The following is a 13,524-nucleotide window of genomic DNA, read 5'->3' on the forward strand; positions in this document are numbered from 1 at the left end:
AGGAGGAGGAGGAGGAGGAGGAGGAGGAGGAGGAGAAGCAGAAGGAGAAGGAGAAGGAGAAGGAGAAGGAGAAGGAGAAGGAGAAGGAGAAGGAGAAGGAGAAGAAGAAGAAGAAGAAGAAGAAGAAACTAAAAGCCATAGAACACAATCCTGGAGAGCATTTGATTTTTAGGTTTGCAAAGAGCTCATGAGATTCAACCAAAACAATAAGAGCTACAACAATAACAGCAATATGAACCCTTAGAGAAAATGTAAACAAGTCCTTCAACAGCAAATATATCTGGTTTGGGGTATTGTTTGTTTTTGTTTTAAGACAGGGTCTCTCTATGTAACCCTGGATGTCCTGGAATTCACTCTATAAACCAGGCTGGTCTCAAAGTCACAGATTCTCCTGCCTCTGTCTCCTGAGTGCTAGGATTAAGGGCATGCTATACCGGGAGATGAAGGGTCGGGTCCTAGAAGAACACAACAGCTGGATGGCTTTATTCCTTCACCTGTTTAGCAAGCACTCTGGGACTACCTCATGTGCCTCAGGCACTGTAGCAGGCATCAGGGCACAAGGATGGACAAGGTCAGTCCCACCCCTCCCACCTGAGTTCATGGTCCAGTATAGGGAACAGAAAACACAGACCGTCAAAAAAGGAAAGAGCTTACCCAAGAAGGGCCACACCCAAGTCAGGAGGGAAAGGCTCTGGGTGACATCCTCTATGGTAGGGGGAACAGAAGCATTAGAGAAGGAGACACCACAGCAGGAGGTGGGAAGCAAGCAGGTGTGGCTCAGTGCTGCAGGTGGACCTCAGGAGGCCATACTCACACCACCTCATCTGCCTTGGTCCTGCCAGAGGGACACAGACCTCCTCACAGATGGTCCACCAGACAGACCATCAAATCACAGCAGCTCAAGCAGGTTCAGCATCTCCTCATGCAGGGGTTCTGGTAGCATATGAAGCCATCAGAAAAGGACACTGACCATGGTACCTCGGGGGCCTGAGTACCCCAGTGGTCCTTACAATGCCGGGCTCAGTGGACACTTACAACCTAAAAGCATCTCTCAAGATCCTACCTTTAATCTCCCTTTTCTCTCCCTCCCTACCTCCCATACTTCCCCCTAGGGGAGGCGGGAAAGGCTACACATCTTTTTTTCTGAAGCAGAGCTGGCTATTTCAAGCCCTTCCAGCTCTCATGAGGAGGTTGTTACTGCAGCAACCAGGTATGACTTCCACACAGGCCTCCCTCGGGGGACCCCTGCTCCCCAAGTCGTAATGCATTACTGACTTTCCTCACACACTCTCAGAATTACACAGAATTAATAGATGTCCCCCAGTCTCTTTCTGCCATCCCTCCAGCAGTTAATGTCTCAGCCTAATACATTTCCTTCCTCCTCATAAACAGCCTCTCTGTGACAGATCCCACCCTGCCTTTAGCCTTCCCAACGGGATGTTTTAAATTTTAATTGTTACATTTGGCTTCATTTCACTCTCCTTGTTTCTCACACAGTAATTCTGTTTCTGTCTGTTAATTATGTAAGCTTTGGGGGAATTGCAGCAGTCTTGGTGGCTGGCAGTGGCAACAACCGTGAGAAGAGGAATTAATAACTAAGTTCTGTAGTCCTGGAAAAGGAAAGACGAGACAAGAAGATCTGGAGGGGTGGGATTACCTTGAGGTGAGGGAACTACATGTTGGAAAGTCCCCAGTAAAGATGCAGATATTCTGTAGGTGCTTCTCAGAATAGCCACAGCTTCATGTCCCTCCTCTGTAACTCTTCCACACTGCAACCTCAGGGTGATGTCACAGGGACAATCACAGTAGCTGATGAGACTCTTCAGTGTGCCTGTGTCCCTTCTTGATGAGGTGGTAAGCATGGCCTCCTGAGGTCCACCTGCAGCACTGAGCCCAGCTGCTTGCTTCCCACCTCCTGCTGTGGTGTCTCCTTCTCTAATCATGGCCAAGACACCCTTATCTCTCCAGGTATGATGCTGCCTGGTGCAGACTAGGTACTGGTGTCTGCGAGGTATTTAAGTAGATGTTATAGTCTGCATACATCCTCCAAAGAGCTGTATGCCAGAAGCTTGGTTCTCAGTATGATGGCACTGATGCAGCGGGACCTGACTGTGGTATATCTACAAAGTCATTTTGCTCAATGGTAACAGTATCAAACTACCCTCCAAATGTATATCTCTATCTCAGCACAACTGTAAGACCTCATCAGAGAAACCTCTGCGCAGTGAATGATGGTTTAGGTGAAAGCTCACAACTGATCAAAGTTTAGAGAATTAATGGCGGGGCAATGCTCATACACAAATTGGATCACTACAGAAGAGTGGCTGGGAAGCCTCTAAGAGTCAGAGGCTGGGGACGGTGTGGGGTGGGGCAAGAAGGGCAGTGTCTTCTGGATGGGACAGGACCTCTGTACTCACGAGTTCATGGTGGCTGTGGCTGCCTGCATAAGACCTGCATAAGATCAAACCAGTCAACAATCCAAGGACACAGTGGGAAGGATATATACACACCTTGGTGAGGAGTCTGTGACTTCTGAACAAAGGAAAACCAGTTTTCTTTAAGGGTATAGACTACTAGGTTGAGGAAACTCCAGAGAGCAGCCCCATACACAAATGGGACTTGATACAATAGTTGTTTGTTTCTTTCTTTGTTTTTACAGAATTAAGGCTGGCCAGGAACCAAAGGCTTAGCACTAGGGAAGCAGAGGCAGGTGGATCTTGTGAGTTCAAGACCAACCTGGTCTACCAGGCAAATTCTGAGCCAGCCAAAGCTAAAGAGTGAAACCCTGTCCAAAAAAAAAAAAGGAAGGAAGGAAGGATGACAGGCAGGCAGAGAAGAAAGAAGACAAAATGTTAAAGAGGTGGGACCTGACAGGAGCTGGCCAGGTGGTTGGAGGTGCCCCCTCCAGAAGCAATTAACATAATATTTCTGGGACTGCTGTCAGCTGAGGCAAGACTAGCTGATTATAAAAAGAACACTCCTGTACGAGCTCCCTGCATGAGGCAGTCTACCATGCTGCCACCTAGCTAGACGGCCCTCAGCCTAGGCTGAACCCATGGGGCTGCACATCTTGTTCTTCTACCTCCGAAACTGTGAGCTAAGAACTGCCATTTTACGTACAAAGTACTCGGTGTCCCATCTTCTGTTATAGCAACACAAAATGGATTAAGAAACTGGATAAAGGGTTATTTTGAACCTCAGGTGGTAGCTTTTAAGTGGAGAGATAAAATACAAGTGACTCTAGGGTGCCACTGAGCTGAGCTCGGTAGGTAGCCAACACACTAAGCCTGGGAATGGGACAGAGCAGGGAGCAGCCAGCATGCATCACTCCAGCAACCTGTCCTCCAGTACTCGGTGTTCTGCTTTCTCAACAAGTTCCGTGCTTCCTCTTCTATAACCTAATTCAGGCTTCTCCTGCCTCCCAAACACACCCTGATATTAAAACCTGCCATCTACTTTCTCAATGCTGAGCTTCTACATCTGGGATCCTGTTCCCAAGAATCTTCTCGCCTATGAGTCTGAGAAATTTCCTGATTATCTATTTATGTTCCACATATATACAAACACAGACTCATAAGAAACTCCAACACTGAAGTATATCCTCCCCAAAGAGAAAGCAGACTTGCCCTGGCTGTACATCACTCTTTGGAGGAATCAGCACACACAGCTTGGTACCACACATCTAGTGCTTTTTAAAATGAATTCTTATGACTATATAAAAATAACGATGTTTCTTAACATAACTAAGATTTTAAACATAATTTGATCACACCAGATATTCTTATTTAAAAGTGTACAGCGTTGGGCTGCTCAGTTGTAAAGCGTTTAGCGTGCAAGCATGAGGAGCTGAGTTCAGATCCCGCTTCCAGGCATGGTGGCGTGTGCCTGGGACCCCAGTGCTGGGGAGGTGGAGACATGGCCATCTCTGCTAGCCAAACCAGTGAGCTCCAGGTACAGTGACAGACCCTGTCACTCCTGAGGAAAATACATGATTGATGTTAACCTGTGGCCTCTGCCACACGCATATGCATAATTACACAAAATATATGGTCTTATCTTTTTCTTTTTGAGACTGGTCTCACTGTGTAGCCATGACTGTTCTAGAACTCACTATCTAGCTTCTTATTGCTAATGTACACATCCATATGTTCTTGTCATTAGTATTCATGCTGTCAGTGTTTGGCCAGTGGCATTGCATTGCATTTGCAATGCTGTGCACTTCTCCTGTGACTATGAGACTGAACATCATGTATTTACTCTTCTGGGAATCACCTACTTAGAAATGTTGCCCAGTTTTCTTGTGTATTTGTTTCTGATGCATGGGAGTTCTTCATCACACAACAGTCTGCCCTGTTTCACATGCTCTCTCCTCCAGCCACTAGCCTGTCTTTATGGGGTAGCAGTTCCTAATGTGTGCAGTCTCCAGATTACACAAAGTTTTTTTCTTAAGCCAAAAAGAACTATACATTTGACTCAATAAAAAAAATACATAATGCACACTTGTGCATCCAGTATACATATATTCATAATTTACATACCCTCTACATATTACATAAACCAGACTCTTTGTGTGCACACATATGTGTGTTTGAGAATGTAGTCTGTATTTCTTCACCTCCAAAAAACAACATTATCTATTTTCCTATTTTGACACAATTACTTTAAACATTCCATTCACCCTATATATCACAAAAGGATAAATTACCATGATGTGCTAATGAAACAGAAATATATCTCACACACACACACACACACACATCTCAGATTATCCCAAACCATTATGAAATGGGAAACAGAAGAAGGCAGATTTTTCTGAGTTTGATGCCAGCCTGGTCAGTTCTAGGACAGCGAGGGCTACATAAGAAAACCCTGTCTCAAAAAGAAAAGAAAAAAGACATTATGAAATATCAGCAAGCGAAGCTGGAGAGAGCACTTCCTGCTCCTAGAGGACATCAGTTTGAGCTCAGCACCAGGGAGCTCACTACCACCTGCAGAGCCAGTGTCAAGAGATGCAGCATTCTTTTCTGGCCTCTGCAGGCTTTGCACTCATATTCATACACACACGCACACACACACACACACAGAGATACAAAAATCTTTAAAAATATATCAGAGAGTATGGGGTTATTTATAAATGATATTGGGAAAACAGTTTAGTATTATTTTAAATGTCAGCTTAAATCTACCTTCCACATCACTCAGCAGTGTAAATGCTAGAAGAAAATAAATCCTTTAAAAGAGAAGGCTCAGAAAAAGCAGAACAGCTTCAACCGCGGAAAAATACTAAATGACTACATGATTTCCCAATTACTCATTTTTATGTTATTTATTCACTATTTATTTTAGGGGTTTTACTTATCAAAACCAGGGTCTTGTATATAGTTAAGCCAGCATCTACCAAATTCAAATTTTAAGATTTGCTTTACTTTAATTATGCGTGTGTGGAGGGTAGATAAATGCTGGTACCTGTAGAGGTCAGAAGGAGGGGGCAGCAGCCCTGGAACTGCTGTGAGCTCCCTGGAGTGTGTGCTGGGAGCTGAATGGGAACCCGCAGGAGCAGCAAGAAGTGCTTGTCACCACTTGGCCCCTTTCCAGATCCATGAAAAACCTTTAGAAGGTTTACACAGATCTGGGAAAGTAGCTGGCAACATCATGATATTATGACATCATGACAGACATCAAGCTGTGACCAAATGCCTGACAGAAACAGCTGAAGGCAGCACAGGTCACTTTCTCTTTGAGAGTTTCAGTCCTTGAGTAGATTGGGGGTGGAGGTGGCTGCTCCTCTCATGAAGGAACCAGAGCAAGGGTAACAGGAAGGGACCTGAGCAAGGCACACTTCAGGGCTGTCATCTCCAAACCAGACCCACTTCCCAGAAGCCAAAGTCTCCCAGGTCTGAATCTATCAGTGGATTCAACATCGCTTAAGTCGGAAGGCCTTATCAGGTCTTCTGTGGAAACACCCTCACAGAACGCCCTAAGTCTACTTTAGGAACCTCTCCAGCATCCTGGGTCAAACCAACTTGACATTCAAGATTAACTATCACATGTATTCCACTAAAGCCCCATGAAAGCCAGCAGCAGCAAGATGGAGACAAGACCTAAACATCGTCTTGTGAAAATGAAGATGCTCACTCTTTGTCATCTCCATGGTGGCAAACAGATGAAATTAAAATAGAAGGCTCTCACACAGCGGGTAGAAAGCAACCCAGAAGCATATACCAGGCACCATTAAAAAGCTCCCGCCAGGCCTGGAGCAGCTCAGAAGTACAGCATATGCTTCACACTAGGCTGGCTGCTCAGGACCTGTGACACACAAAGCATTTGTACCCTTTGACCCAGTGATCCTTCACTGGCAAATTTACAGATATAACTCATAAACGTGGGAAACATCCCTTGACTAAAAGAAGTTACTGAAGTATTAGTTATAATGTAAGAAATGGAAGGAAGCAAGAAAAGAAGGGAGAGGGGGAGGGAGGGCTAAATGGGACAGTGCTGGGGGTAGGAGGAAGGAGGGAGTGTGGGAATGATGGTGGGAGGGAGAAGAGAGAGGAGAAACAAAGCAACCTATTTTTTAGTTTTTTTTTTCAATTATTTATTTACTTAATTGATTGATTATTGAGACAGAGTCTCTGTGTAGCCCTGAACTCACAGGAATCTACTTGCCTCTGCATTCTGAGGTGCTAGGATCAAAGGCATGAGCCACTATAGACCTGGTTTGTCTGTTTTTTTTTATAGCTTAAAAAAATTTAACCTCATCTACAGAGTGAGTTCCAGGACAGTCAAGAGAAACTCTGTCTCAAAAATGCAAAAATACTTTTTTAAAAAGAGTGGGGGAGGGTAGGCAATAACCAAATAGCTCTTTGCTGCGGTATCAGTGCATAGCCCTGGACCAGGAAGTCAAGACAAGACTTCCCATTCTGCCTGCACCATCACCTATCTGCCCAGCTGCCATACCAGGCTGTGCCCCACCTCACACGGGGCCACAAAGCTAGCTGTCGCAGGGGCTACTGCGGGCAATGAATGGCTGGAATCCTGCTTACAAAGCACGCAGCAGCCTTTCCTGCTCCAGGGTGAGAACCCTAAAACATTACTTTTGTCATTTAACATTTGAAAACGAAAACTGAGATGAGTTTTTAAAAGAGGAGAGCTTGCGTGCAGGAGTTCATTTCCGAGCCCAGGGTTTTAAATGAAAGCTGAGTGTGGCTCATTCTGCGTTCTCCTCTGCCTTTAGGGCTTTCTGTCTAGACGACAGTTGACAGTAACTCGCTTGGCAAGAGGAAGGTTCTAGGAAGCAGAACTGGCTACTCTGAAAAGACCCCAAGATGCAGGGACTGTAGAGAATGGAACTTCCTGGGACAACAGGAGCCACCGGACGAGAACTCCTGCCCATGAGAACTCCTGCCAAGGCTGCACAAACACATCCTCACCTTTGCGTTCTGAAAGGGAAGGTGCATCTCACCACTTACATGTGAACTCTGCGTTACTGAGCTAAATCACTCCAATATAAAAGTTCAAGTGGACCAGAAAAAGAAATCAAAGCCCAAGCTCCATTCCCAGAAAAGAGTGGAAACTAAGAATAGAAATGCAGACGCCTTTGGAAGATACAGCAAAGTACTGACAGCCTTCTGCATGGTTGGGGAAGATGGTCACAGAAAAACCATGAACATATAACTTCCTAGGAAGCTATGTCCTTATCCAAAAGGATGCACCAAGCTGGTCTAGTCACCTTATTTATGAGGAGGGAGCTCTGCATTTCTAGTGACTGGTGCCCTAGGAGAAGGCTTCTTGGCAGACGTTTATACAGTAACTTGAGCATGAATCATCCTGACTTTGCATGATAGGGAAAAATGACTCACAAGAAGATGGTTTTCCTCCCAAGATAATATATGAGTGTCAAATGTACTGCCGGCTCCCAAAGCAGGCAAGCAGTGTTAGCTTCCACAGTCCCCGCACAACAGAAGACGCCACGGCTGCTGTGTGACCACCTTCAGGACTACGGGTGCATCAGGACCTTTCTTCCAGTGAGAGCCATCCCCTAAGATCTCTTACCCTAGTCTTAAATAATAACCAACTTCGTACTTACTGCAAAGTCCTCGGCTTCTCTTCCCTCCTGGGAGCTGCCGGCCTCAGTCAGTAAAGCCACCACTCTATTCTGAGCCAGTTGCTGTCTGAGAGGAAAACCACATTCAGCCAGCGCTTGGGCAAGGCCTGCTCAGGAAGCAGGCGGGCTCTGCTCCCCATGCCTCTCCCTCTGCCTCTCCCCTCCCACCCCCACACTTACAAGTTCACATATACACATGATGCAAAATCAAATTTCTCTCTGACTGGGTGCCAAGTATTGAATTTAGACTTCTCCAAAATTAAAAATGTAAAGATGTCGGCTGGCTAGGAATAAAAGGGAACTTCTTCAACCCACAAGAGGCAAGTACAGATACCCTGAGATAGTGAACCAAAAGAAAAAGCCAATCTGCCCTTGAGCTTCGGGCCCTCATGGGTGCTGCTGTCTGTGGAGCTCTGGGCTGACAGGAAGTCAGGAACCAGGAAGCTCTTCAAAGCAGGCTGTTCTCTGGATTTGACCAAGAGATCTGGGGCCTGTTAACCACAGCACCTTTGGGAATTTATTGTGATTTTTTTTAATCCTAAATAAATAAGTTCATATTTCATTTTTAATTCACAAAGCTCCCAAATGATATATCCTTCCTCATAACACAAGGCTTGTGACCCCCTGCCTCTAGATAAACTCAGCAAGCCCCTGTGCCCACTGGCTACTGCCCCCTTTTGGGCAACAGCACTGTGTAGCAAATGTGCAGGAAATTTCTGTGATGGTTAACACCAAGAAGCCTGGGGAAATGATGCAGATTCCACCACAAATAAAATGTAAAAGCCAATGACAAGAGGGAACAAACAGACATTCACGCACAGCCTTTGGTTCAGTTATCCCTGGTGAAAATGCAGGCTACTCAATAACCGTAAGTGAATGCTGTAATTCCCTCAGGGTGAGGTATCCTTCACAGGCTCTAATGTTTGAGCACATGGTCCCTGGCTGGTGACAATGTTTTGGGGTATCATGAAACCTTTAGAGCATGGAACCTGGCTGGAGTCACTAGAGGTGAGTCCTTGAAAGTTACACTGGATTCTGGTTCCAGCTGAAGTTTTTCCTAACGTCTGGTCCTTACCATATGGAGAGGCAGCTATGAGCTCCTACTGCATCCAGGACTGATGAACTGAGACCCCTCCAAATGATGAGCTAAATCAAGCCCTTCCTCTGTTGTGCCACTTCTATTGGGCATTTTATCACAGATATGACAAAAATAATGACTAGGTATGCAAAGCTATGTGAATAACTGTGGCCATGGTGACCTTGATAATAGACAAGAATGAATAAAGCAATTAAAATTCTAACTGATCATATTACTGTATGTCTAGATAATTCACCCTTGTGCCATGGTCAGAAAAGATACCTTGCCCTGTACCTGCTCTGAATGTGTTAATCTGATTTCCGTCATGACAAAATGCCTCACAAAGTCAAACTAACAGAGGAAAGGTTTCTTCGGCTCAGAGTTTCAGAAGATTCAATCCACAGCTGCTTCTGGTCATTGTTTCTGGTCCTATGCGATGGCAGATAGTGCATGGCAGAGCCAACAGGCTCTTCTTGTGGCAGCTAAGAAACCCAGAGGACCAGAAGGGCTGGGGTCAAAGTACAGCCTCCAAGAGCAGAATCCCAGAGCCAGTGAGACGCCTAGGAGGTACAGTGCTTGCTGTTCACACTGGACAGGCAAATGAGTCAAACCCCCAGAGCACAGACAAACATGAAAGGGAAGAACCAAATCTGCATCGTCTTCTGATTTCCACCTTCCCCCACACACAGCATTAGCGTCCATACACTCACTCACACGCACACACACACACACACAATTCATATAATAATAGTAAGTAACTTTTTAAAGGAAGAGAATGTGCTGTTACTGATCTAATTTTCCCAGCCAGGCTCCGCCTCCTGTATGTCCCACCATCTCCCAGAGGCTCTTCAGTTACAGATGCACAAAGCAACTAATCCACCCGCAAGGTCAGGGCATCCACAGCAAGTCAACTCCCAGAGGCCCCATCTTTAATACTTCTGTGCTGGAGATGAGGCTTTTGACATGTGAGCTTTTGAGGATCGTTCAAGATCCAAATAGTGGCTGGGCACATAGCTCAGTGGTAGAGCATCTACCTGGCGTTCATAAGGCTCGGAGTCTAAACCTAAAAACAATCCAAACAGCAAAACAGACTCCTTAACAGAACAAGAGCAAATTAAATCTAGCAGTATATACAAATGATGTTATGCCATGACCAAAGGAGATTTATAGTAGGAATTTTAGGCTGATTATCACAAATGAGAATCAGACATAATTCTGATTAACAGTGACAACATAATTCAAATTAAAAGACTAAAAGAGAAAACCCACACAAACGTTTTCAACAAATATTGAAAAAGCACTTGAAATAAAACCAACAAACTTTTATGATTTAAAATAAATAAAATTCAACCACTGGGAGGAGAAGAGAATCCTCAACATGGCAAAGGGTAACTATAAAATGCCTACAACCAACATTGTATGTCATGTGAACATTGGAAATCCTTCTCCTGAGGCCAGAAACAAGGCTAGATTTCTCTGTTCTCCATATGTCTAGTCAGCAATGCACAGGAGATTTTAGTCGGGGAATTCAGGCAAGAGAAGAAAAGAGAGGGCACCAGAAACCATCTATTGACACAAAAGAACCTTGCATGAGATAGAAGGGGATCTCTACAGCCCAAAGGCCCCAGTGAGATCACAGGAAACAAGAGTGAGGCACAGCATCAGTTGTGTGTCTATACCCCTGTGGTAGGAACTCCTGACACGCCCAGAAAACAATTCATTTCAGTGACAGCTCCACAGTAAAGTGCTTGCCTAGAAAGGACCTGAGTCTGATCCCCTGAACGACTGTACAAATGCCAGGTATGGTGGCTATGCTCGTAATTCAAGCACTAGACAGGCAGAGACAGGAGGATCTCTGAGGCTTGCTGCCGAGCTAGTCCAGCCTAACTGGGGAACCCTGGACTAATGAGAGACCCTGTCTCCGAAGAGGTGAACAGCCTTCCTGGAAATAAGACCCATAATTGTCCTCTGGCTTCCAGTACCTATGCACACACCATACATAAGCACATGACATAAACATACACATACGTGCATTAAAAACCACTAAAGTGTTTACAAATAAATAAGACGTGCTCACGGCTAACTGCAAAGCATCTCTGAAAAACCTGAAAGGGTGGGCCAGTAAGGTGGCTCCATACCCAGGGTCATCAGCTTGACTGACAGCCTGAGTTTCCCAGAGCCTCTCTAGTGGAAGTGGAGAACCAGTTCCCACAGGTTATCCTCAGATGTGCATGTGCCAGCACACATCACATACTCACATAAAATAAATGGTTTTTTAAATTCAACTTGAAAAAGTAAGGTTTAAGGACAGACATCCTATGTGTTATGAGACAGGAGGACCTGTATGAGGTCCAGCCTGGTCTACATATTAAATACCTAGATTGTCAGGGCTACACAAAGAGACCTTATTTAAAAAAAAAATCCAGTTATGGGCTCTCTGTTGGAAATTGAAAGGTAGGTTTAAACCTGGGCCAGGAGTTCAGTCCTCTTTTGTGTCTGACCACCTCCAGTGGATGGAGCAGCTCACACAGCTGTGCAGCTGTGCAGAGAGCTTGGCAGGCACATAAGGGTTGGAGACAATCGCTTTGGAGATGTCCCCAAAGACAGGGTCCTCAGCTATACTCTGAAAAATCAACTTTAAGAAAATATATGTATTTTATTTTTGTATGTACATGGGTGTTTTGCCTACAAGGGTTGTGGCATCATCATGTGTGCAGTACCCACAGAGACCAGAAGAGGGCGACAGATCCTCCAGTCCTGGACTTACAGTAGTAAATTGCCATACATAACACAGAAATAGAACTGTTCCATCACCAGCAGAGTATAACTGAAGCCTGTGTCGACAGCCAGCAGTTCCTGCACAGATCTGCTATGTACTGCAGCATGGGACAACACTCGGGAATCTTGCTCTAACAAAGAAAACAGAGGATTTTTAAGGTCTGAATTACTCAGCAAGTGAATTCTACTTAATTTAAAAGGTAATACTGGAAATAATTTGTGATATTGAACGATGACTAATATTTTTGGAAAATGCAGATGGTAAATGTTAAGAGCCCACATTTACATGTACTAAGAATGATTCTCAGCTGGTCAGTGGTACCACACACCTTTAATCCTAACACTTGGGAGGCAGAGGCAGGCCAGCCTGGTGTACAAATCGAGTTCCAGTATAACCAGGGCTACACAGAGAGATCTTGTCTCAAAAAATAAACAAATAGGGCTGGAGAGATGGCTCAGTGGTTAAGAGCACTGACTGCTCTTCCAGAGGTCCTGAGTTCAATTCCCAGTACCCAAATGGTGGCTCACAACCACCCTGTAATGAGATTCAATGCCCTCTTCTGATATGTCTGAGACAGCAACAATGTACTTGTATACATAAAATAAATAAGTCTTTTAAAGTAAATAAACAAGAAAGAAAAGATTCTCACTAATGCGGTGACTGAAAAACTTCCTTTAGGCTTTTAATTTTTTTCTATAGTACAGTAACTGGCTCACTAAAAAAAATAACATTTACCTAATTTTTTATCTATAGAACATAACTGCTTCCTGCTGCCCCACTGTGGCTTTTTGTTTTTTGTTTTGTTTTGGGTTTTTTTTTTTTTTGAGACAGGGTGTAGCCCTGGCTGTCCTGAAACTCACTCTGTAGACTAGGCTGGCCTCAAACTCACAGAGATCCTCTTGCCTCTGCGTCCTGAGTGCTGGGATTAAAGGTGTGTGCCACTATGCCTAACAACTACTTCAGAACAAGAAAATTTACTAATGACAGATATTGCTTCTTTTGTCCAAAATTTCTTCAAGAAAGGCAGAATTCATGGTCATCTGCATTTATAATAATACAGTGGTATACAGTGAATATTAATGTTTTTATCCGTCTCTTTTTATCAACAATTAGACTTTTAGCTGATGATATTGGCCACTTGCTAAGATGTCAGGGGTCAGGAGGACTGGCACTGTGTAACAGTAAAAATAATATTTTAAGATGATGTCGCTTATGTACCCAGACTGCATCAGATGCTATTTGTATAACCTCATAGCTTATACTGCAGAAAGCAAGCTCACCCAGACTGAGAGAGGCTCTCTGAACTGTGGCAGTGGTTGATTTCCTCTGCAAACACTACAATGATTTTCTGAAGAGACTGACAACCATGACACTTGGAGGAATCTGTAACTTTAATTTTTTTAAATCTTATTTTAGTGATGGTTCTTAAACACTTTAACATCCCTTGTAGCCCACCACCCACCAGAAGTAGTAGAAAAGAAAGAAAACGGGGGTGGGGGGTGGGGGAAGTGGACCTGTTTAGAAAGGTTCTTTGGAGCAACTCCTGTCTGTGTTGTCTGGGAA

General features: G+C 44.5%; 1 protein-coding gene across 2 annotated transcripts in view; it reads right to left on the minus strand.

The window, feature by feature from the left end:
- The window catches only part of Specc1 (sperm antigen with calponin homology and coiled-coil domains 1), a 227,336-nt gene extending 219,215 nt beyond the window's left edge, over nucleotides 1–8,121 (minus strand). For both annotated transcript variants that reach the window (XM_028776493.1, XM_028776495.1), the window contains exon 1: nucleotides 8,087–8,121. The gene's annotated coding sequence lies outside the window, so the exon portion shown is untranslated. The remainder of the gene's footprint in view (nucleotides 1–8,086) is intronic.
- Between the last annotated feature and the right edge of the window lie 5,403 nt (nucleotides 8,122–13,524).

Source organism: Grammomys surdaster, unplaced genomic scaffold (genome assembly GCF_004785775.1).
Source record: "Grammomys surdaster isolate TR1022 unplaced genomic scaffold, NIH_TR_1.0 270, whole genome shotgun sequence".
Classification (NCBI taxonomy): Eukaryota; Metazoa; Chordata; class Mammalia; order Rodentia; family Muridae; genus Grammomys; species Grammomys surdaster.